At 55.1% G+C, this 22,542-nt stretch overlaps 8 non-coding genes across 8 annotated transcripts; all 8 read right to left on the bottom strand.

Annotated features, from left to right (window-relative positions):
* Nucleotides 1-2,352: 2,352 nt before the first annotated feature.
* On the bottom strand, nt 2,353-2,471 carry LOC138563477 (5S ribosomal RNA). Its single transcript, XR_011299454.1, has one exon. It is a non-coding gene; the product is annotated as a 5S ribosomal RNA (ribosomal RNA).
* A 2,739-nt stretch (nt 2,472-5,210) lies between these two features.
* LOC138563466 (5S ribosomal RNA) lies at nt 5,211-5,329 on the bottom strand. The gene has a single exon (XR_011299443.1). It is a non-coding gene; the product is annotated as a 5S ribosomal RNA (ribosomal RNA).
* A 2,096-nt stretch (nt 5,330-7,425) lies between these two features.
* LOC138563454 (5S ribosomal RNA) lies at nt 7,426-7,544 on the bottom strand. Its single transcript, XR_011299432.1, has one exon. It is a non-coding gene; the product is annotated as a 5S ribosomal RNA (ribosomal RNA).
* Nucleotides 7,545-9,750: 2,206 nt separating this feature from the next.
* Nucleotides 9,751-9,869, bottom strand: LOC138563443 (5S ribosomal RNA). Its single transcript, XR_011299421.1, has one exon. It is a non-coding gene; the product is annotated as a 5S ribosomal RNA (ribosomal RNA).
* Nucleotides 9,870-12,608: 2,739 nt separating this feature from the next.
* On the bottom strand, nt 12,609-12,727 carry LOC138563431 (5S ribosomal RNA). Its single transcript, XR_011299409.1, has one exon. It is a non-coding gene; the product is annotated as a 5S ribosomal RNA (ribosomal RNA).
* Nucleotides 12,728-14,928: 2,201 nt separating this feature from the next.
* LOC138563420 (5S ribosomal RNA) lies at nt 14,929-15,047 on the bottom strand. Its single transcript, XR_011299398.1, has one exon. It is a non-coding gene; the product is annotated as a 5S ribosomal RNA (ribosomal RNA).
* Nucleotides 15,048-17,786: 2,739 nt separating this feature from the next.
* On the bottom strand, nt 17,787-17,905 carry LOC138564552 (5S ribosomal RNA). Its single transcript, XR_011300497.1, has one exon. It is a non-coding gene; the product is annotated as a 5S ribosomal RNA (ribosomal RNA).
* Nucleotides 17,906-20,864: 2,959 nt separating this feature from the next.
* Nucleotides 20,865-20,983, bottom strand: LOC138563409 (5S ribosomal RNA). Its single transcript, XR_011299387.1, has one exon. It is a non-coding gene; the product is annotated as a 5S ribosomal RNA (ribosomal RNA).
* Nucleotides 20,984-22,542: the final 1,559 nt, after the last annotated feature.

Below are 22,542 nucleotides of genomic sequence, written 5' to 3'. Positions count from 1 at the left end.
CCTCAAGCTCAGGAGCCACAGCTGCCGGCTTGGAAAAGCAACGAGCAGCTTCATGCACCCACTTTTGAAATACCCGCTTGCCTATTCATGTTTGCAAAGAAACTGCCTGTAAATTCAGCTCAAGCCACACTAGCACTCACTCTACCAAGCGTCAGTTCCTTACAAAAATAAAAATAAATCTCTAAAAGAAAGAAATAAACACACACACACACACACAATTTTCCTGCTGGGGTCTCCTCGACTCTTTGGAAGGCAGAGGTCGACGTGGGTTAAGGCCCTTCCTTACCTTCTCTGCTGGTGGTCTACGAGTGCAGGAAAGAAGCAGGCCCAGTAACAGCAACCGAGGCCCCCAGCCCAGCCCAGCCCATGCAGGGAACACCTGAAGGCTGACTCTCTAACCCAGTGCTGCTCCAAGTTGGTTTGGCAAAAGTTTGCAAAGAAGCTGCCTGTAAATTCAGCTCAAGCCACACTAGCACTCACCCAAGCGTCGGGTCCTTATAAAAAGGAAAAAAAGCACCTCTAAAAAATAAGAAATAAACACACACACAATTTTCCTGCTCCGGTCTCCTCGACTCCTTGGAAGGCAGAGGGCGATGTTGGTTGCGGCCCTTACCTTCTCCGGCTGGTGGCCTACAAGTGCAGGAAAGAAGCAGGCCCAGTAACAGCAACTGAGGCCCCCAACCCAGCACAGCCCAGGCAGGCATCAGCTGAAGGCTGATTCTCTAACCCAGTGGTGCTCCAAGTTGGTTTGGCAAACGTTTGCAAAGAAGCCGCCCGTAAATTCAGATCAAACCACACTAGCACTCACCCAAGCGTCGGTTCCTTATAAAAAGGGGGAAAAAAGCACCTCTAAAAAATAAGAAATAAACACACACACAATTTTCCTGCTCCGGTCTCCTCGACTCCTTGGAAGGCAAAGGGCGATGTTGGTTGAGGCCCTTACCTTCTCCGGCTGGTGGCCTACAAGTTCAGGAAAGAAGCAGGCCCAGTAACAGCAACTGAGGCCCCCAGCCCAGCCTAGCCCATGCAGGGAACACCTGAAGGCTGACTCTCTAACCCAGTGCTGCTCCAAGTTGGTTTGGCAAATGTTTGCAAAGAAGCTGCCTGTAAATTCAGCTCAAGCCACACTAGCACTCACCCAAGCGTCGGTTCCTTATAAAAAGGAAAAAAAAGCACCTCTAAAAAATAAGAAATAAACACACACCCAATTTTCCTGCTCCAGTCTCCTCGACCCCTTGGAAGGCAGAGGGCGATGTTGGTTGCAGCCCTTACCTTCTCCGGCTGGTGGCCTACAAGTGCAGGAAAGAAGCAGGCCCAGTAACAGCAACTGAGGCCCCCAACCCAGCACAGCGCAGGCAGGCATCAGCTGAAGGCTGATTCTCTACCCCATTGGTGCTCCAAGTTGGTTTGGCAAACGTTTGCAAAGAAGCCGCCCGTAAATTCAGATCAAACCACACTAGCACTCACCCAAGCGTCGGGAAGGCGGAGGGCAATGTCAGCTGAGGGCCTCACCTTCTCCGGCGGGTGGCCTACACGTCCAGGAAAGAAGCAAGCCCAGGAACAGCAGCTGAGGCCCCCAGCCCAGCCCAGCCCAGCCCAGCCCAGCCCAGCCCTGCCCAGGTCAGGCATCAGCTGAAGGCCGACTCCCTGCACATGGGAAGGACCGAGGCCAGACCCTGGGCTCCTGGGCTCCTGGGCCCCTAGGCTGAAGGCTCGCCTCGGCTCGACCAGCGCTCGATCAGGCTCGATCAGGCGAGATTATTAGGTAGCATGGGGCCCAGCTGGGACTTCTAGGAAGCTTAGGGTGACCGCCACTTCTTCCCCATCCAGAGGCCTGGCTATGGAGACGAGAGGCATGATGTGGCCTCCCTTCCTGCCTCTTGAAGGCCCCTCTCCCCCCGTGAGCAGTTCCCGCTCCAAGTGTCCCCCTGTCTCCCAAGGTGCACTCTACCTCTAGACCCCACATATGCAGATGAGACCCATCCACTTCCCTCCACTAGCTGTAGGGGGCCTTGCGTGTCCACGTTTCAATGGCAGGGAAAGGGCCCACTCGAGAGAAAACAGAAAGACGCTGAAGGAGCTTTGGCAGGGACACGAGCTGCTCTTTTTTGCTCCATCCGAGCCGACAAGCTGCCGTCGATTCAGCCTCCCGCTGCTGGAGTGTGCTGCTCCAAGTTAGTTTGGCGAAAACGTGTTCGCTACTGACGGGGGTCTGTATTGGAGCAAGGGCTGCTGGCTGCCCCTTTGCCTTTTTCACGCGCTGTGTTTGTTAAAATTAAAAGGAGAATGGAGGAAAATGATAGCTCAAGGCGGAGAAGACGAACGCCACCTATCGGGGACAGAGTAGCAAAATGCCTACAGCACCTGGTATTCCCAGGCGGTCTCCCATCCAAGTACTAACCAGGCCCGACCCTGCTTAGCTTCCGAGATCGGACGAGATCGGGCGCATTCAGGGTGGTATGGCCGTAGGCGAGGAGTGCGCCGATTCCGAGCCTCTTGTGCTGTGTCAGCTCGGCATCCACCCCCCTCTTGCAATGCTGAACGCTGTCCTCGGCAGTGTGTTTCTGCTCTAAGAGTGTGCCGATTCCGAGCCTCTTGTGCTGTGTCGGCTCTGACGTCCCCACCCCTCTTGCAATGCTGAACGCTGTCCTCGGCAGTGTGTTTCTGCACTAAGAGTCAGCCGATTCCGAGCCTCTTGTGCTGTGTCGGCTCTGACGTCCACACCCCTCTTGCAATGCTGAACGCTGTCCTCGGCAGTGTGTTTCTGCTCTAAGAGTCAGCCGATTCCGAGCCTCTTGTGCTGTGTCGGCTCTGAAGTCCACACCCCTCTTGCAATGCTGAACGCTGTCCTCTGCAGTGTGCTGCTGCTCTTTTTTTGCCTCAAGCTCAGGAGCCACAGCTGCCGGCTTGGAAAAGCAACGAGCAGCTCCATGCACCCACTTTTGAAATACCCGCTTGCCTATTCATGTTTGCAAAGAAACTGCCTGTAAATTCAGCTCAAGCCACACTAGCACTCACTCTACCAAGCGTCAGTTCCTTACAAAAATAAAAATAAATCTCTAAAAGAAAGAAATAAACACACACACACACACACAATTTTCCTGCTGGGGTCTCCTCGACTCTTTGGAAGGCAGAGGTCGACGTGGGTTAAGGCCCTTCCTTACCTTCTCTGCTGGTGGTCTACGAGTGCAGGAAAGAAGCAGGCCCAGTAACAGCAACCGAGGCCCCCAGCCCAGCCCATGCAGGGAACACCTGAAGGCTGACTCTCTAACCCAGTGCTGCTCCAAGTTGGTTTGGCAAAAGTTTGCAAAGAAGCTGCCTGTAAATTCAGCTCAAGCCACACTAGCACTCACCCAAGCGTCGGGTCCTTATAAAAAGGAAAAAAAGCACCTCTAAAAAATAAGAAATAAACACACACACAATTTTCCTGCTCCGGTCTCCTCGACTCCTTGGAAGGCAGAGGGCGATGTTGGTTGCGGCCCTTACCTTCTCCGGCTGGTGGCCTACAAGTGCAGGAAAGAAGCAGGCCCAGTAACAGCAACTGAGGCCCCCAACCCAGCACAGCCCAGGCAGGCATCAGCTGAAGGCTGATTCTCTAACCCAGTGGTGCTCCAAGTTGGTTTGGCAAACGTTTGCAAAGAAGCCGCCCGTAAATTCAGATCAAACCACACTAGCACTCACCCAAGCGTCGGTTCCTTATAAAAAGGGGGAAAAAAGCACCTCTAAAAAATAAGAAATAAACACACACACAATTTTCCTGCTCCGGTCTCCTCGACTCCTTGGAAGGCAAAGGGTGATGTTGGTTGAGGCCCTTACCTTCTCCGGCTGGTGGCCTACAAGTTCAGGAAAGAAGCAGGCCCAGTAACAGCAACTGAGGCCCCCAGCCCAGCCTAGCCCATGCAGGGAACACCTGAAGGCTGACTCTCTAACCCAGTGCTGCTCCAAGTTGGTTTGGCAAATGTTTGCAAAGAAGCTGCCTGTAAATTCAGCTCAAGCCACACTAGCACTCACCCAAGCGTCGGTTCCTTATAAAAAGGAAAAAAAAGCACCTCTAAAAAATAAGAAATAAACACACACCCAATTTTCCTGCTCCAGTCTCCTCGACCCCTTGGAAGGCAGAGGGCGATGTTGGTTGCAGCCCTTACCTTCTCCGGCTGGTGGCCTACAAGTGCAGGAAAGAAGCAGGCCCAGTAACAGCAACTGAGGCCCCCAACCCAGCACAGCGCAGGCAGGCATCAGCTGAAGGCTGATTCTCTACCCCATTGGTGCTCCAAGTTGGTTTGGCAAACGTTTGCAAAGAAGCCGCCCGTAAATTCAGATCAAACCACACTAGCACTCACCCAAGCGTCGGGAAGGCGGAGGGCAATGTCAGCTGAGGGCCTCACCTTCTCCGGCGGGTGGCCTACACGTCCAGGAAAGAAGCAAGCCCAGGAACAGCAGCTGAGGCCCCCAGCCCAGCCCAGCCCAGCCCAGCCCAGCCCTGCCCAGGTCAGGCATCAGCTGAAGGCCGACTCCCTGCACATGGGAAGGACCGAGGCCAGACCCTGGGCTCCTGGGCTCCTGGGCCCCTAGGCTGAAGGCTCGACCAGCGCTCGATCAGGCTCGATCAGGCGAGATTATTAGGTAGCATGGGGCCCAGCTGGGACTTCTAGGAAGCTTAGGGTGACCGCCACTTCTTCCCCATCCAGAGGCCTGGCTATGGAGACGAGAGGCATGATGTGGCCTCCCTTCCTGCCTCTTGAAGGCCCCTCTCCCCCCGTGAGCAGTTCCCGCTCCAAGTGTCCCCCTGTCTCCCAAGGTGCACTCTACCTCTAGACCCCACATATGCAGATGAGACCCATCCACTTCCCTCCACTAGCTGTAGGGGGCCTTGCGTGTCCACGTTTCAATGGCAGGGAAAGGGCCCACTCGAGAGAAAACAGAAAGACGCTGAAGGAGCTTTGGCAGGGACACGAGCTGCTCTTTTTTGCTCCATCCGAGCCGACAAGCTGCCGTCGATTCAGCCTCCCGCTGCTGGAGTGTGCTGCTCCAAGTTAGTTTGGCGAAAACGTGTTCGCTACTGACGGGGGTCTGTATTGGAGCAAGGGCTGCTGGCTGCCCCTTTGCCTTTTTCACGCGCTGTGTTTGTTAAAATTAAAAGGAGAATGGAGGAAAATGATAGCTCAAGGCGGAGAAGACGAACGCCACCTATCGGGGACAGAGTAGCAAAATGCCTACAGCACCTGGTATTCCCAGGCGGTCTCCCATCCAAGTACTAACCAGGCCCGACCCTGCTTAGCTTCCGAGATCGGACGAGATCGGGCGCATTCAGGGTGGTATGGCCGTAGGCGAGGAGTGCGCCGATTCCGAGCCTCTTGTGCTGTGTCAGCTCGGCATCCACCCCCCTCTTGCAATGCTGAACGCTGTCCTCGGCAGTGTGTTTCTGCTCTAAGAGTGTGCCGATTCCGAGCCTCTTGTGCTGTGTCGGCTCTGACGTCCCCACCCCTCTTGCAATGCTGAACGCTGTCCTCGGCAGTGTGTTTCTGCACTAAGAGTCAGCCGATTCCGAGCCTCTTGTGCTGTGTCGGCTCTGACGTCCACACCCCTCTTGCAATGCTGAACGCTGTCCTCGGCAGTGTGTTTCTGCTCTAAGAGTCAGCCGATTCCGAGCCTCTTGTGCTGTGTCGGCTCTGAAGTCCACACCCCTCTTGCAATGCTGAACGCTGTCCTCTGCAGTGTGCTGCTGCTCTTTTTTTGCCTCAAGCTCAGGAGCCACAGCTGCCGGCTTGGAAAAGCAACGAGCAGCTCCATGCACCCACTTTTGAAATACCCGCTTGCCTATTCATGTTTGCAAAGAAACTGCCTGTAAATTCAGCTCAAGCCACACTAGCACTCACTCTACCAAGCGTCAGTTCCTTACAAAAATAAAAATAAATCTCTAAAAGAAAGAAATAAACACACACACACACACACAATTTTCCTGCTGGGGTCTCCTCGACTCTTTGGAAGGCAGAGGTCGACGTGGGTTAAGGCCCTTCCTTACCTTCTCTGCTGGTGGTCTACGAGTGCAGGAAAGAAGCAGGCCCAGTAACAGCAACCGAGGCCCCCAGCCCAGCCTAGCCCATGCAGGGAACACCTGAAGGCTGACTCTCTAACCCAGTGCTGCTCCAAGTTGGTTTGGCAAATGTTTGCAAAGAAGCTGCCTGTAAATTCAGCTCAAGCCACACTAGCACTCACCCAAGCGTCGGTTCCTTATAAAAAGGAAAAAAAAGCACCTCTAAAAAATAAGAAATAAACACACACCCAATTTTCCTGCTCCAGTCTCCTCGACCCCTTGGAAGGCAGAGGGCGATGTTGGTTGCAGCCCTTACCTTCTCCGGCTGGTGGCCTACAAGTGCAGGAAAGAAGCAGGCCCAGTAACAGCAACTGAGGCCCCCAACCCAGCACAGCGCAGGCAGGCATCAGCTGAAGGCTGATTCTCTACCCCATTGGTGCTCCAAGTTGGTTTGGCAAACGTTTGCAAAGAAGCCGCCCGTAAATTCAGATCAAACCACACTAGCACTCACCCAAGCGTCGGGAAGGCGGAGGGCAATGTCAGCTGAGGGCCTCACCTTCTCCGGCGGGTGGCCTACACGTCCAGGAAAGAAGCAAGCCCAGGAACAGCAGCTGAGGCCCCCAGCCCAGCCCAGCCCAGCCCAGCCCAGCCCTGCCCAGGTCAGGCATCAGCTGAAGGCCGACTCCCTGCACATGGGAAGGACCGAGGCCAGACCCTGGGCTCCTGGGCTCCTGGGCCCCTAGGCTGAAGGCTCGCCTCGGCTCGACCAGCGCTCGATCAGGCTCGATCAGGCGAGATTATTAGGTAGCATGGGGCCCAGCTGGGACTTCTAGGAAGCTTAGGGTGACCGCCACTTCTTCCCCATCCAGAGGCCTGGCTATGGAGACGAGAGGCATGATGTGGCCTCCCTTCCTGCCTCTTGAAGGCCCCTCTCCCCCCGTGAGCAGTTCCCGCTCCAAGTGTCCCCCTGTCTCCCAAGGTGCACTCTACCTCTAGACCCCACATATGCAGATGAGACCCATCCACTTCCCTCCACTAGCTGTAGGGGGCCTTGCGTGTCCACGTTTCAATGGCAGGGAAAGGGCCCACTCGAGAGAAAACAGAAAGACGCTGAAGGAGCTTTGGCAGGGACACGAGCTGCTCTTTTTTGCTCCATCCGAGCCGACAAGCTGCCGTCGATTCAGCCTCCCGCTGCTGGAGTGTGCTGCTCCAAGTTAGTTTGGCGAAAACGTGTTCGCTACTGACGGGGGTCTGTATTGGAGCAAGGGCTGCTGGCTGCCCCTTTGCCTTTTTCACGCGCTGTGTTTGTTAAAATTAAAAGGAGAATGGAGGAAAATGATAGCTCAAGGCGGAGAAGACGAACGCCACCTATCGGGGACAGAGTAGCAAAATGCCTACAGCACCTGGTATTCCCAGGCGGTCTCCCATCCAAGTACTAACCAGGCCCGACCCTGCTTAGCTTCCGAGATCGGACGAGATCGGGCGCATTCAGGGTGGTATGGCCGTAGGCGAGGAGTGCGCCGATTCCGAGCCTCTTGTGCTGTGTCAGCTCGGCATCCACCCCCCTCTTGCAATGCTGAACGCTGTCCTCGGCAGTGTGTTTCTGCTCTAAGAGTGTGCCGATTCCGAGCCTCTTGTGCTGTGTCGGCTCTGACGTCCCCACCCCTCTTGCAATGCTGAACGCTGTCCTCGGCAGTGTGTTTCTGCACTAAGAGTCAGCCGATTCCGAGCCTCTTGTGCTGTGTCGGCTCTGACGTCCACACCCCTCTTGCAATGCTGAACGCTGTCCTCGGCAGTGTGTTTCTGCTCTAAGAGTCAGCCGATTCCGAGCCTCTTGTGCTGTGTCGGCTCTGACGTCCACACCCCTCTTGCAATGCTGAACGCTGTCCTCGGCAGTGTGTTTCTGCTCTAAGAGTCAGCCGATTCCGAGCCTCTTGTGCTGTGTCGGCTCTGAAGTCCACACCCCTCTTGCAATGCTGAACGCTGTCCTCTGCAGTGTGCTGCTGCTCTTTTTTTGCCTCAAGCTCAGGAGCCACAGCTGCCGGCTTGGAAAAGCAACGAGCAGCTCCATGCACCCACTTTTGAAATACCCGCTTGCCTATTCATGTTTGCAAAGAAACTGCCTGTAAATTCAGCTCAAGCCACACTAGCACTCACTCTACCAAGCGTCAGTTCCTTACAAAAATAAAAATAAATCTCTAAAAGAAAGAAATAAACACACACACACACACACAATTTTCCTGCTGGGGTCTCCTCGACTCTTTGGAAGGCAGAGGTCGACGTGGGTTAAGGCCCTTCCTTACCTTCTCTGCTGGTGGTCTACGAGTGCAGGAAAGAAGCAGGCCCAGTAACAGCAACCGAGGCCCCCAGCCCAGCCTAGCCCATGCAGGGAACACCTGAAGGCTGACTCTCTAACCCAGTGCTGCTCCAAGTTGGTTTGGCAAATGTTTGCAAAGAAGCTGCCTGTAAATTCAGCTCAAGCCACACTAGCACTCACCCAAGCGTCGGTTCCTTATAAAAAGGAAAAAAAAGCACCTCTAAAAAATAAGAAATAAACACACACCCAATTTTCCTGCTCCAGTCTCCTCGACCCCTTGGAAGGCAGAGGGCGATGTTGGTTGCAGCCCTTACCTTCTCCGGCTGGTGGCCTACAAGTGCAGGAAAGAAGCAGGCCCAGTAACAGCAACTGAGGCCCCCAACCCAGCACAGCGCAGGCAGGCATCAGCTGAAGGCTGATTCTCTACCCCATTGGTGCTCCAAGTTGGTTTGGCAAACGTTTGCAAAGAAGCCGCCCGTAAATTCAGATCAAACCACACTAGCACTCACCCAAGCGTCGGGAAGGCGGAGGGCAATGTCAGCTGAGGGCCTCACCTTCTCCGGCGGGTGGCCTACACGTCCAGGAAAGAAGCAAGCCCAGGAACAGCAGCTGAGGCCCCCAGCCCAGCCCAGCCCAGCCCAGCCCAGCCCAGCCCAGCCCTGCCCAGGTCAGGCATCAGCTGAAGGCCGACTCCCTGCACATGGGAAGGACCGAGGCCAGACCCTGGGCTCCTGGGCTCCTGGGCCCCTAGGCTGAAGGCTCGCCTCGGCTCGACCAGCGCTCGATCAGGCTCGATCAGGCGAGATTATTAGGTAGCATGGGGCCCAGCTGGGACTTCTAGGAAGCTTAGGGTGACCGCCACTTCTTCCCCATCCAGAGGCCTGGCTATGGAGACGAGAGGCATGATGTGGCCTCCCTTCCTGCCTCTTGAAGGCCCCTCTCCCCCCGTGAGCAGTTCCCGCTCCAAGTGTCCCCCTGTCTCCCAAGGTGCACTCTACCTCTAGACCCCACATATGCAGATGAGACCCATCCACTTCCCTCCACTAGCTGTAGGGGGCCTTGCGTGTCCACGTTTCAATGGCAGGGAAAGGGCCCACTCGAGAGAAAACAGAAAGACGCTGAAGGAGCTTTGGCAGGGACACGAGCTGCTCTTTTTTGCTCCATCCGAGCCGACAAGCTGCCGTCGATTCAGCCTCCCGCTGCTGGAGTGTGCTGCTCCAAGTTAGTTTGGCGAAAACGTGTTCGCTACTGACGGGGGTCTGTATTGGAGCAAGGGCTGCTGGCTGCCCCTTTGCCTTTTTCACGCGCTGTGTTTGTTAAAATTAAAAGGAGAATGGAGGAAAATGATAGCTCAAGGCGGAGAAGACGAACGCCACCTATCGGGGACAGAGTAGCAAAATGCCTACAGCACCTGGTATTCCCAGGCGGTCTCCCATCCAAGTACTAACCAGGCCCGACCCTGCTTAGCTTCCGAGATCGGACGAGATCGGGCGCATTCAGGGTGGTATGGCCGTAGGCGAGGAGTGCGCCGATTCCGAGCCTCTTGTGCTGTGTCAGCTCGGCATCCACCCCCCTCTTGCAATGCTGAACGCTGTCCTCGGCAGTGTGTTTCTGCTCTAAGAGTGTGCCGATTCCGAGCCTCTTGTGCTGTGTCGGCTCTGACGTCCCCACCCCTCTTGCAATGCTGAACGCTGTCCTCGGCAGTGTGTTTCTGCACTAAGAGTCAGCCGATTCCGAGCCTCTTGTGCTGTGTCGGCTCTGACGTCCACACCCCTCTTGCAATGCTGAACGCTGTCCTCGGCAGTGTGTTTCTGCTCTAAGAGTCAGCCGATTCCGAGCCTCTTGTGCTGTGTCGGCTCTGAAGTCCACACCCCTCTTGCAATGCTGAACGCTGTCCTCTGCAGTGTGCTGCTGCTCTTTTTTTGCCTCAAGCTCAGGAGCCACAGCTGCCGGCTTGGAAAAGCAACGAGCAGCTCCATGCACCCACTTTTGAAATACCCGCTTGCCTATTCATGTTTGCAAAGAAACTGCCTGTAAATTCAGCTCAAGCCACACTAGCACTCACTCTACCAAGCGTCAGTTCCTTACAAAAATAAAAATAAATCTCTAAAAGAAAGAAATAAACACACACACACACACACAATTTTCCTGCTGGGGTCTCCTCGACTCTTTGGAAGGCAGAGGTCGACGTGGGTTAAGGCCCTTCCTTACCTTCTCTGCTGGTGGTCTACGAGTGCAGGAAAGAAGCAGGCCCAGTAACAGCAACCGAGGCCCCCAGCCCAGCCCAGCCCATGCAGGGAACACCTGAAGGCTGACTCTCTAACCCAGTGCTGCTCCAAGTTGGTTTGGCAAAAGTTTGCAAAGAAGCTGCCTGTAAATTCAGCTCAAGCCACACTAGCACTCACCCAAGCGTCGGGTCCTTATAAAAAGGAAAAAAAGCACCTCTAAAAAATAAGAAATAAACACACACACAATTTTCCTGCTCCGGTCTCCTCGACTCCTTGGAAGGCAGAGGGCGATGTTGGTTGCGGCCCTTACCTTCTCCGGCTGGTGGCCTACAAGTGCAGGAAAGAAGCAGGCCCAGTAACAGCAACTGAGGCCCCCAACCCAGCACAGCCCAGGCAGGCATCAGCTGAAGGCTGATTCTCTAACCCAGTGGTGCTCCAAGTTGGTTTGGCAAACGTTTGCAAAGAAGCCGCCCGTAAATTCAGATCAAACCACACTAGCACTCACCCAAGCGTCGGTTCCTTATAAAAAGGGGGAAAAAAGCACCTCTAAAAAATAAGAAATAAACACACACACAATTTTCCTGCTCCGGTCTCCTCGACTCCTTGGAAGGCAAAGGGCGATGTTGGTTGAGGCCCTTACCTTCTCCGGCTGGTGGCCTACAAGTTCAGGAAAGAAGCAGGCCCAGTAACAGCAACTGAGGCCCCCAGCCCAGCCTAGCCCATGCAGGGAACACCTGAAGGCTGACTCTCTAACCCAGTGCTGCTCCAAGTTGGTTTGGCAAATGTTTGCAAAGAAGCTGCCTGTAAATTCAGCTCAAGCCACACTAGCACTCACCCAAGCGTCGGTTCCTTATAAAAAGGAAAAAAAAGCACCTCTAAAAAATAAGAAATAAACACACACCCAATTTTCCTGCTCCAGTCTCCTCGACCCCTTGGAAGGCAGAGGGCGATGTTGGTTGCAGCCCTTACCTTCTCCGGCTGGTGGCCTACAAGTGCAGGAAAGAAGCAGGCCCAGTAACAGCAACTGAGGCCCCCAACCCAGCACAGCGCAGGCAGGCATCAGCTGAAGGCTGATTCTCTACCCCATTGGTGCTCCAAGTTGGTTTGGCAAACGTTTGCAAAGAAGCCGCCCGTAAATTCAGATCAAACCACACTAGCACTCACCCAAGCGTCGGGAAGGCGGAGGGCAATGTCAGCTGAGGGCCTCACCTTCTCCGGCGGGTGGCCTACACGTCCAGGAAAGAAGCAAGCCCAGGAACAGCAGCTGAGGCCCCCAGCCCAGCCCAGCCCAGCCCAGCCCTGCCCAGGTCAGGCATCAGCTGAAGGCCGACTCCCTGCACATGGGAAGGACCGAGGCCAGACCCTGGGCTCCTGGGCTCCTGGGCCCCTAGGCTGAAGGCTCGACCAGCGCTCGATCAGGCTCGATCAGGCGAGATTATTAGGTAGCATGGGGCCCAGCTGGGACTTCTAGGAAGCTTAGGGTGACCGCCACTTCTTCCCCATCCAGAGGCCTGGCTATGGAGACGAGAGGCATGATGTGGCCTCCCTTCCTGCCTCTTGAAGGCCCCTCTCCCCCCGTGAGCAGTTCCCGCTCCAAGTGTCCCCCTGTCTCCCAAGGTGCACTCTACCTCTAGACCCCACATATGCAGATGAGACCCATCCACTTCCCTCCACTAGCTGTAGGGGGCCTTGCGTGTCCACGTTTCAATGGCAGGGAAAGGGCCCACTCGAGAGAAAACAGAAAGACGCTGAAGGAGCTTTGGCAGGGACACGAGCTGCTCTTTTTTGCTCCATCCGAGCCGACAAGCTGCCGTCGATTCAGCCTCCCGCTGCTGGAGTGTGCTGCTCCAAGTTAGTTTGGCGAAAACGTGTTCGCTACTGACGGGGGTCTGTATTGGAGCAAGGGCTGCTGGCTGCCCCTTTGCCTTTTTCACGCGCTGTGTTTGTTAAAATTAAAAGGAGAATGGAGGAAAATGATAGCTCAAGGCGGAGAAGACGAACGCCACCTATCGGGGACAGAGTAGCAAAATGCCTACAGCACCTGGTATTCCCAGGCGGTCTCCCATCCAAGTACTAACCAGGCCCGACCCTGCTTAGCTTCCGAGATCGGACGAGATCGGGCGCATTCAGGGTGGTATGGCCGTAGGCGAGGAGTGCGCCGATTCCGAGCCTCTTGTGCTGTGTCAGCTCGGCATCCACCCCCCTCTTGCAATGCTGAACGCTGTCCTCGGCAGTGTGTTTCTGCTCTAAGAGTGTGCCGATTCCGAGCCTCTTGTGCTGTGTCGGCTCTGACGTCCCCACCCCTCTTGCAATGCTGAACGCTGTCCTCGGCAGTGTGTTTCTGCACTAAGAGTCAGCCGATTCCGAGCCTCTTGTGCTGTGTCGGCTCTGACGTCCACACCCCTCTTGCAATGCTGAACGCTGTCCTCGGCAGTGTGTTTCTGCTCTAAGAGTCAGCCGATTCCGAGCCTCTTGTGCTGTGTCGGCTCTGACGTCCACACCCCTCTTGCAATGCTGAACGCTGTCCTCGGCAGTGTGTTTCTGCTCTAAGAGTCAGCCGATTCCGAGCCTCTTGTGCTGTGTCGGCTCTGAAGTCCACACCCCTCTTGCAATGCTGAACGCTGTCCTCTGCAGTGTGCTGCTGCTCTTTTTTTGCCTCAAGCTCAGGAGCCACAGCTGCCGGCTTGGAAAAGCAACGAGCAGCTCCATGCACCCACTTTTGAAATACCCGCTTGCCTATTCATGTTTGCAAAGAAACTGCCTGTAAATTCAGCTCAAGCCACACTAGCACTCACTCTACCAAGCGTCAGTTCCTTACAAAAATAAAAATAAATCTCTAAAAGAAAGAAATAAACACACACACACACACACAATTTTCCTGCTGGGGTCTCCTCGACTCTTTGGAAGGCAGAGGTCGACGTGGGTTAAGGCCCTTCCTTACCTTCTCTGCTGGTGGTCTACGAGTGCAGGAAAGAAGCAGGCCCAGTAACAGCAACCGAGGCCCCCAGCCCAGCCTAGCCCATGCAGGGAACACCTGAAGGCTGACTCTCTAACCCAGTGCTGCTCCAAGTTGGTTTGGCAAATGTTTGCAAAGAAGCTGCCTGTAAATTCAGCTCAAGCCACACTAGCACTCACCCAAGCGTCGGTTCCTTATAAAAAGGAAAAAAAAGCACCTCTAAAAAATAAGAAATAAACACACACCCAATTTTCCTGCTCCAGTCTCCTCGACCCCTTGGAAGGCAGAGGGCGATGTTGGTTGCAGCCCTTACCTTCTCCGGCTGGTGGCCTACAAGTGCAGGAAAGAAGCAGGCCCAGTAACAGCAACTGAGGCCCCCAACCCAGCACAGCGCAGGCAGGCATCAGCTGAAGGCTGATTCTCTACCCCATTGGTGCTCCAAGTTGGTTTGGCAAACGTTTGCAAAGAAGCCGCCCGTAAATTCAGATCAAACCACACTAGCACTCACCCAAGCGTCGGGAAGGCGGAGGGCAATGTCAGCTGAGGGCCTCACCTTCTCCGGCGGGTGGCCTACACGTCCAGGAAAGAAGCAAGCCCAGGAACAGCAGCTGAGGCCCCCAGCCCAGCCCAGCCCAGCCCAGCCCAGCCCAGCCCTGCCCAGGTCAGGCATCAGCTGAAGGCCGACTCCCTGCACATGGGAAGGACCGAGGCCAGACCCTGGGCTCCTGGGCTCCTGGGCCCCTAGGCTGAAGGCTCGCCTCGGCTCGACCAGCGCTCGATCAGGCTCGATCAGGCGAGATTATTAGGTAGCATGGGGCCCAGCTGGGACTTCTAGGAAGCTTAGGGTGACCGCCACTTCTTCCCCATCCAGAGGCCTGGCTATGGAGACGAGAGGCATGATGTGGCCTCCCTTCCTGCCTCTTGAAGGCCCCTCTCCCCCCGTGAGCAGTTCCCGCTCCAAGTGTCCCCCTGTCTCCCAAGGTGCACTCTACCTCTAGACCCCACATATGCAGATGAGACCCATCCACTTCCCTCCACTAGCTGTAGGGGGCCTTGCGTGTCCACGTTTCAATGGCAGGGAAAGGGCCCACTCGAGAGAAAACAGAAAGACGCTGAAGGAGCTTTGGCAGGGACACGAGCTGCTCTTTTTTGCTCCATCCGAGCCGACAAGCTGCCGTCGATTCAGCCTCCCGCTGCTGGAGTGTGCTGCTCCAAGTTAGTTTGGCGAAAACGTGTTCGCTACTGACGGGGGTCTGTATTGGAGCAAGGGCTGCTGGCTGCCCCTTTGCCTTTTTCACGCGCTGTGTTTGTTAAAATTAAAAGGAGAATGGAGGAAAATGATAGCTCAAGGCGGAGAAGACGAACGCCACCTATCGGGGACAGAGTAGCAAAATGCCTACAGCACCTGGTATTCCCAGGCGGTCTCCCATCCAAGTACTAACCAGGCCCGACCCTGCTTAGCTTCCGAGATCGGACGAGATCGGGCGCATTCAGGGTGGTATGGCCGTAGGCGAGGAGTGCGCCGATTCCGAGCCTCTTGTGCTGTGTCAGCTCGGCATCCACCCCCCTCTTGCAATGCTGAACGCTGTCCTCGGCAGTGTGTTTCTGCTCTAAGAGTGTGCCGATTCCGAGCCTCTTGTGCTGTGTCGGCTCTGACGTCCCCACCCCTCTTGCAATGCTGAACGCTGTCCTCGGCAGTGTGTTTCTGCACTAAGAGTCAGCCGATTCCGAGCCTCTTGTGCTGTGTCGGCTCTGACGTCCACACCCCTCTTGCAATGCTGAACGCTGTCCTCGGCAGTGTGTTTCTGCTCTAAGAGTCAGCCGATTCCGAGCCTCTTGTGCTGTGTCGGCTCTGAAGTCCACACCCCTCTTGCAATGCTGAACGCTGTCCTCTGCAGTGTGCTGCTGCTCTTTTTTTGCCTCAAGCTCAGGAGCCACAGCTGCCGGCTTGGAAAAGCAACGAGCAGCTCCATGCACCCACTTTTGAAATACCCGCTTGCCTATTCATGTTTGCAAAGAAACTGCCTGTAAATTCAGCTCAAGCCACACTAGCACTCACTCTACCAAGCGTCAGTTCCTTACAAAAATAAAAATAAATCTCTAAAAGAAAGAAATAAACACACACACACACACACAATTTTCCTGCTGGGGTCTCCTCGACTCTTTGGAAGGCAGAGGTCGACGTGGGTTAAGGCCCTTCCTTACCTTCTCTGCTGGTGGTCTACGAGTGCAGGAAAGAAGCAGGCCCAGTAACAGCAACCGAGGCCCCCAGCCCAGCCCAGCCCATGCAGGGAACACCTGAAGGCTGACTCTCTAACCCAGTGCTGCTCCAAGTTGGTTTGGCAAAAGTTTGCAAAGAAGCTGCCTGTAAATTCAGCTCAAGCCACACTAGCACTCACCCAAGCGTCGGGTCCTTATAAAAAGGAAAAAAAGCACCTCTAAAAAATAAGAAATAAACACACACACAATTTTCCTGCTCCGGTCTCCTCGACTCCTTGGAAGGCAGAGGGCGATGTTGGTTGCGGCCCTTACCTTCTCCGGCTGGTGGCCTACAAGTGCAGGAAAGAAGCAGGCCCAGTAACAGCAACTGAGGCCCCCAACCCAGCACAGCCCAGGCAGGCATCAGCTGAAGGCTGATTCTCTAACCCAGTGGTGCTCCAAGTTGGTTTGGCAAACGTTTGCAAAGAAGCCGCCCGTAAATTCAGATCAAACCACACTAGCACTCACCCAAGCGTCGGTTCCTTATAAAAAGGGGGAAAAAAGCACCTCTAAAAAATAAGAAATAAACACACACACAATTTTCCTGCTCCGGTCTCCTCGACTCCTTGGAAGGCAAAGGGCGATGTTGGTTGAGGCCCTTACCTTCTCCGGCTGGTGGCCTACAAGTTCAGGAAAGAAGCAGGCCCAGTAACAGCAACTGAGGCCCCCAGCCCAGCCTAGCCCATGCAGGGAACACCTGAAGGCTGACTCTCTAACCCAGTGCTGCTCCAAGTTGGTTTGGCAAATGTTTGCAAAGAAGCTGCCTGTAAATTCAGCTCAAGCCACACTAGCACTCACCCAAGCGTCGGTTCCTTATAAAAAGGAAAAAAAAGCACCTCTAAAAAATAAGAAATAAACACACACCCAATTTTCCTGCTCCAGTCTCCTCGACCCCTTGGAAGGCAGAGGGCGATGTTGGTTGCAGCCCTTACCTTCTCCGGCTGGTGGCCTACAAGTGCAGGAAAGAAGCAGGCCCAGTAACAGCAACTGAGGCCCCCAACCCAGCACAGCGCAGGCAGGCATCAGCTGAAGGCTGATTCTCTACCCCATTGGTGCTCCAAGTTGGTTTGGCAAACGTTTGCAAAGAAGCCGCCCGTAAATTCAGATCAAACCACACTAGCACTCACCCAAGCGTCGGGAAGGCGGAGGGCAATGTCAGCTGAGGGCCTCACCTTCTCCGGCGGGTGGCCTACACGTCCAGGAAAGAAGCAAGCCCAGGAACAGCAGCTGAGGCCCCCAGCCCAGCCCAGCCCAGCCCAGCCCTGCCCAGGTCAGGCATCAGCTGAAGGCCGACTCCCTGCACATGGGAAGGACCGAGGCCAGACCCTGGGCTCCTGGGCTCCTGGGCCCCTAGGCTGAAGGCTCGACCAGCGCTCGATCAGGCTCGATCAGGCGAGATTATTAGGTAGCATGGGGCCCAGCTGGGACTTCTAGGAAGCTTAGGGTGACCGCCACTTCTTCCCCATCCAGAGGCCTGGCTATGGAGACGAGAGGCATGATGTGGCCTCCCTTCCTGCCTCTTGAAGGCCCCTCTCCCCCCGTGAGCAGTTCCCGCTCCAAGTGTCCCCCTGTCTCCCAAGGTGCACTCTACCTCTAGACCCCACATATGCAGATGAGACCCATCCACTTCCCTCCACTAGCTGTAGGGGGCCTTGCGTGTCCACGTTTCAATGGCAGGGAAAGGGCCCACTCGAGAGAAAACAGAAAGACGCTGAAGGAGCTTTGGCAGGGACACGAGCTGCTCTTTTTTGCTCCATCCGAGCCGACAAGCTGCCGTCGATTCAGCCTCCCGCTGCTGGAGTGTGCTGCTCCAAGTTAGTTTGGCGAAAACGTGTTCGCTACTGACGGGGGTCTGTATTGGAGCAAGGGCTGCTGGCTGCCCCTTTGCCTTTTTCACGCGCTGTGTTTGTTAAAATTAAAAGGAGAATGGAGGAAAATGATAGCTCAAGGCGGAGAAGACGAACGCCACCTATCGGGGACAGAGTAGCAAAATGCCTACAGCACCTGGTATTCCCAGGCGGTCTCCCATCCAAGAACTAACCAGGCCCGACCCTGCTTAGCTTCCGAGATCGGACGAGATCGGGCGCATTCAGGGTGGTATGGCCGTAGGCGAGGAGTGCGCCGATTCCGAGCCTCTTGTGCTGTGTCAGCTCGGCATCCACCCCCCTCTTGCAATGCTGAACGCTGTCCTCGGCAGTGTGTTTCTGCTCTAAGAGTGTGCCGATTCCGAGCCTCTTGTGCTGTGTCGGCTCTGACGTCCCCACCCCTCTTGCAATGCTGAACGCTGTCCTCGGCAGTGTGTTTCTGCACTAAGAGTCAGCCGATTCCGAGCCTCTTGTGCTGTGTCGGCTGTGACGTCCCCACCCCTCTTGCAATGCTGAACGCTGTCCTCGGCAGTGTGTTTCTGCACTAAGAGTCAGCCGATTCCGAGCCTCTTGTGCTGTGTCGGCTGTGACGTCCCCACCCCTCTTGCAATGCTGAACGCTGTCCTCGGCAGTGTGTTTCTGCACTAAGAGTCAGCCGATTCCGAGCCTCTTGTGCTGTGTCGGCTCTGACGTCCACACCCCTCTTGCAATGCTGAACGCTGTCCTCGGCAGTGTGTTTCTGCTCTAAGAGTCAGCCGATTCCGAGCCTCTTGTGCTGTGTCGGCTCTGAAGTCCACACCCCTCTTGCAATGCTGAACGCTGTCCTCTGCAGTGTGCTGCTGCTCTTTTTTTGCCTCAAGCTCAGGAGCCACAGCTGCCGGCTTGGAAAAGCAACGAGCAGCTTCATGCACCCACTTTTGAAATACCCGCTTGCCTATTCATGTTTGCAAAGAAACTGCCTGTAAATTCAGCTCAAGCCACACTAGCACTCACTCTACCAAGCGTCAGTTCCTTACAAAAATAAAAATAAATCTCTAAAAGAAAGAAATAAACACACACACACACACACAATTTTCCTGCTGGGGTCTCCTCGACTCTTTGGAAGGCAGAGGTCGACGTGGGTTAAGGCCCTTCCTTACCTTCTCTGCTGGTGGTCTACGAGTGCAGGAAAGAAGCAGGCCCAGTAACAGCAACCGAGGCCCCCAGCCCAGCCCAGCCCATGCAGGGAACACCTGAAGGCTGACTCTCTAACCCAGTGCTGCTCCAAGTTGGTTTGGCAAAAGTTTGCAAAGAAGCTGCCTGTAAATTCAGCTCAAGCCACACTAGCACTCACCCAAGCGTCGGGTCCTTATAAAAAGGAAAAAAAGCACCTCTAAAAAATAAGAAATAAACACACACACAATTTTCCTGCTCCGGTCTCCTCGACTCCTTGGAAGGCAGAGGGCGATGTTGGTTGCGGCCCTTACCTTCTCCGGCTGGTGGCCTACAAGTGCAGGAAAGAAGCAGGCCCAGTAACAGCAACTGAGGCCCCCAGCCCAGCACAGCCCAGGCAGGCATCAGCTGAAGGCTGATTCTCTAACCCAGTGGTGCTCCAAGTTGGTTTGGCAAACGTTTGCAAAGAAGCCGCCCGTAAATTCAGATCAAACCACACTAGCACTCACCCAAGCGTCGGTTCCTTATAAAAAGGGGGAAAAAAGCACCTCTAAAAAATAAGAAATAAACACACACACAATTTTCCTGCTCCGGTCTCCTCGACTCCTTGGAAGGCAAAGGGCGATGTTGGTTGAGGCCCTTACCTTCTCCGGCTGGTGGCCTACAAGTTCAGGAAAGAAGCAGGCCCAGTAACAGCAACTGAGGCCCCCAGCCCAGCCTAGCCCATGCAGGGAACACCTGAAGGCTGACTCTCTAACCCAGTGCTGCTCCAAGTTGGTTTGGCAAATGTTTGCAAAGAAGCTGCCTGTAAATTCAGCTCAAGCCACACTAGCACTCACCCAAGCGTCGGTTCCTTATAAAAAGGAAAAAAAAGCACCTCTAAAAAATAAGAAATAAACACACACCCAATTTTCCTGCTCCAGTCTCCTCGACCCCTTGGAAGGCAGAGGGCGATGTTGGTTGCAGCCCTTACCTTCTCCGGCTGGTGGCCTACAAGTGCAGGAAAGAAGCAGGCCCAGTAACAGCAACTGAGGCCCCCAACCCAGCACAGCGCAGGCAGGCATCAGCTGAAGGCTGATTCTCTACCCCATTGGTGCTCCAAGTTGGTTTGGCAAACGTTTGCAAAGAAGCCGCCCGTAAATTCAGATCAAACCACACTAGCACTCACCCAAGCGTCGGGAAGGCGGAGGGCAATGTCAGCTGAGGGCCTCACCTTCTCCGGCGGGTGGCCTACACGTCCAGGAAAGAAGCAAGCCCAGGAACAGCAGCTGAGGCCCCCAGCCCAGCCCAGCCCAGCCCAGCCCAGCCCAGCCCTGCCCAGGTCAGGCATCAGCTGAAGGCCGACTCCCTGCACATGGGAAGGACCGAGGCCAGACCCTGGGCTCCTGGGCTCCTGGGCCCCTAGGCTGAAGGCTCGCCTCGGCTCGACCAGCGCTCGATCAGGCTCGATCAGGCGAGATTATTAGGTAGCATGGGGCCCAGCTGGGACTTCTAGGAAGCTTAGGGTGACCGCCACTTCTTCCCCATCCAGAGGCCTGGCTATGGAGACGAGAGGCATGATGTGGCCTCCCTTCCTGCCTCTTGAAGGCCCCTCTCCCCCCGTGAGCAGTTCCCGCTCCAAGTGTCCCCCTGTCTCCCAAGGTGCACTCTACCTCTAGACCCCACATATGCAGATGAGACCCATCCACTTCCCTCCACTAGCTGTAGGGGGCCTTGCGTGTCCACGTTTCAATGGCAGGGAAAGGGCCCACTCGAGAGAAAACAGAAAGACGCTGAAGGAGCTTTGGCAGGGACACGAGCTGCTCTTTTTTGCTCCATCCGAGCCGACAAGCTGCCGTCGATTCAGCCTCCCGCTGCTGGAGTGTGCTGCTCCAAGTTAGTTTGGCGAAAACGTGTTCGCTACTGACGGGGGTCTGTATTGGAGCAAGGGCTGCTGGCTGCCCCTTTGCCTTTTTCACGCGCTGTGTTTGTTAAAATTAAAAGGAGAATGGAGGAAAATGATAGCTCAAGGCGGAGAAGACGAACGCCACCTATCGGGGACAGAGTAGCAAAATGCCTACAGCACCTGGTATTCCCAGGCGGTCTCCCATCCAAGTACTAACCAGGCCCGACCCTGCTTAGCTTCCGAGATCGGACGAGATCGGGCGCATTCAGGGTGGTATGGCCGTAGGCGAGGAGTGCGCCGATTCCGAGCCTCTTGTGCTGTGTCAGCTCGGCATCCACCCCCCTCTTGCAATGCTGAACGCTGTCCTCGGCAGTGTGTTTCTGCTCTAAGAGTGTGCCGATTCCGAGCCTCTTGTGCTGTGTCGGCTCTGACGTCCCCACCCCTCTTGCAATGCTGAACGCTGTCCTCGGCAGTGTGTTTCTGCACTAAGAGTCAGCCGATTCCGAGCCTCTTGTGCTGTGTCGGCTGTGACGTCCCCACCCCTCTTGCAATGCTGAACGCTGTCCTCGGCAGTGTGTTTCTGCACTAAGAGTCAGCCGATTCCGAGCCTCTTGTGCTGTGTCGGCTGTGACGTCCCCACCCCTCTTGCAATGCTGAACGCTGTCCTCGGCAGTGTGTTTCTGCACTAAGAGTCAGCCGATTCCGAGCCTCTTGTGCTGTGTCGGCTCTGACGTCCACACCCCTCTTGCAATGCTGAACGCTGTCCTCGGCAGTGTGTTTCTGCTCTAAGAGTCAGCCGATTCCGAGCCTCTTGTGCTGTGTCGGCTCTGAAGTCCACACCCCTCTTGCAATGCTGAACGCTGTCCTCTGCAGTGTGCTGCTGCTCTTTTTTTGCCTCAAGCTCAGGAGCCACAGCTGCCGGCTTGGAAAAGCAACGAGCAGCTTCATGCACCCACTTTTGAAATACCCGCTTGCCTATTCATGTTTGCAAAGAAACTGCCTGTAAATTCAGCTCAAGCCACACTAGCACTCACTCTACCAAGCGTCAGTTCCTTACAAAAATAAAAATAAATCTCTAAAAGAAAGAAATAAACACACACACACACACACAATTTTCCTGCTGGGGTCTCCTCGACTCTTTGGAAGGCAGAGGTCGACGTGGGTTAAGGCCCTTCCTTACCTTCTCTGCTGGTGGTCTACGAGTGCAGGAAAGAAGCAGGCCCAGTAACAGCAACCGAGGCCCCCAGCCCAGCCTAGCCCATGCAGGGAACACCTGAAGGCTGACTCTCTAACCCAGTGCTGCTCCAAGTTGGTTTGGCAAATGTTTGCAAAGAAGCTGCCTGTAAATTCAGCTCAAGCCACACTAGCACTCACCCAAGCGTCGGTTCCTTATAAAAAGGAAAAAAAAGCACCTCTAAAAAATAAGAAATAAACACACACCCAATTTTCCTGCTCCAGTCTCCTCGACCCCTTGGAAGGCAGAGGGCGATGTTGGTTGCAGCCCTTACCTTCTCCGGCTGGTGGCCTACAAGTGCAGGAAAGAAGCAGGCCCAGTAACAGCAACTGAGGCCCCCAACCCAGCACAGCGCAGGCAGGCATCAGCTGAAGGCTGATTCTCTACCCCATTGGTGCTCCAAGTTGGTTTGGCAAACGTTTGCAAAGAAGCCGCCCGTAAATTCAGATCAAACCACACTAGCACTCACCCAAGCGTCGGGAAGGCGGAGGGCAATGTCAGCTGAGGGCCTCACCTTCTCCGGCGGGTGGCCTACACGTCCAGGAAAGAAGCAAGCCCAGGAACAGCAGCTGAGGCCCCCAGCCCAGCCCAGCCCAGCCCAGCCCAGCCCAG

This window comes from Ambystoma mexicanum, chromosome 1q, assembly GCF_040938575.1.
Source record: "Ambystoma mexicanum isolate Mex_15411 chromosome 1q, UKY_AmexF1_1, whole genome shotgun sequence".
Taxonomy (NCBI): domain Eukaryota; kingdom Metazoa; phylum Chordata; class Amphibia; order Caudata; family Ambystomatidae; genus Ambystoma; species Ambystoma mexicanum.
The sequence above is the reverse complement of the archived record's forward strand: the minus strand, read 5'-3'. Positions and strand labels throughout refer to the sequence as shown.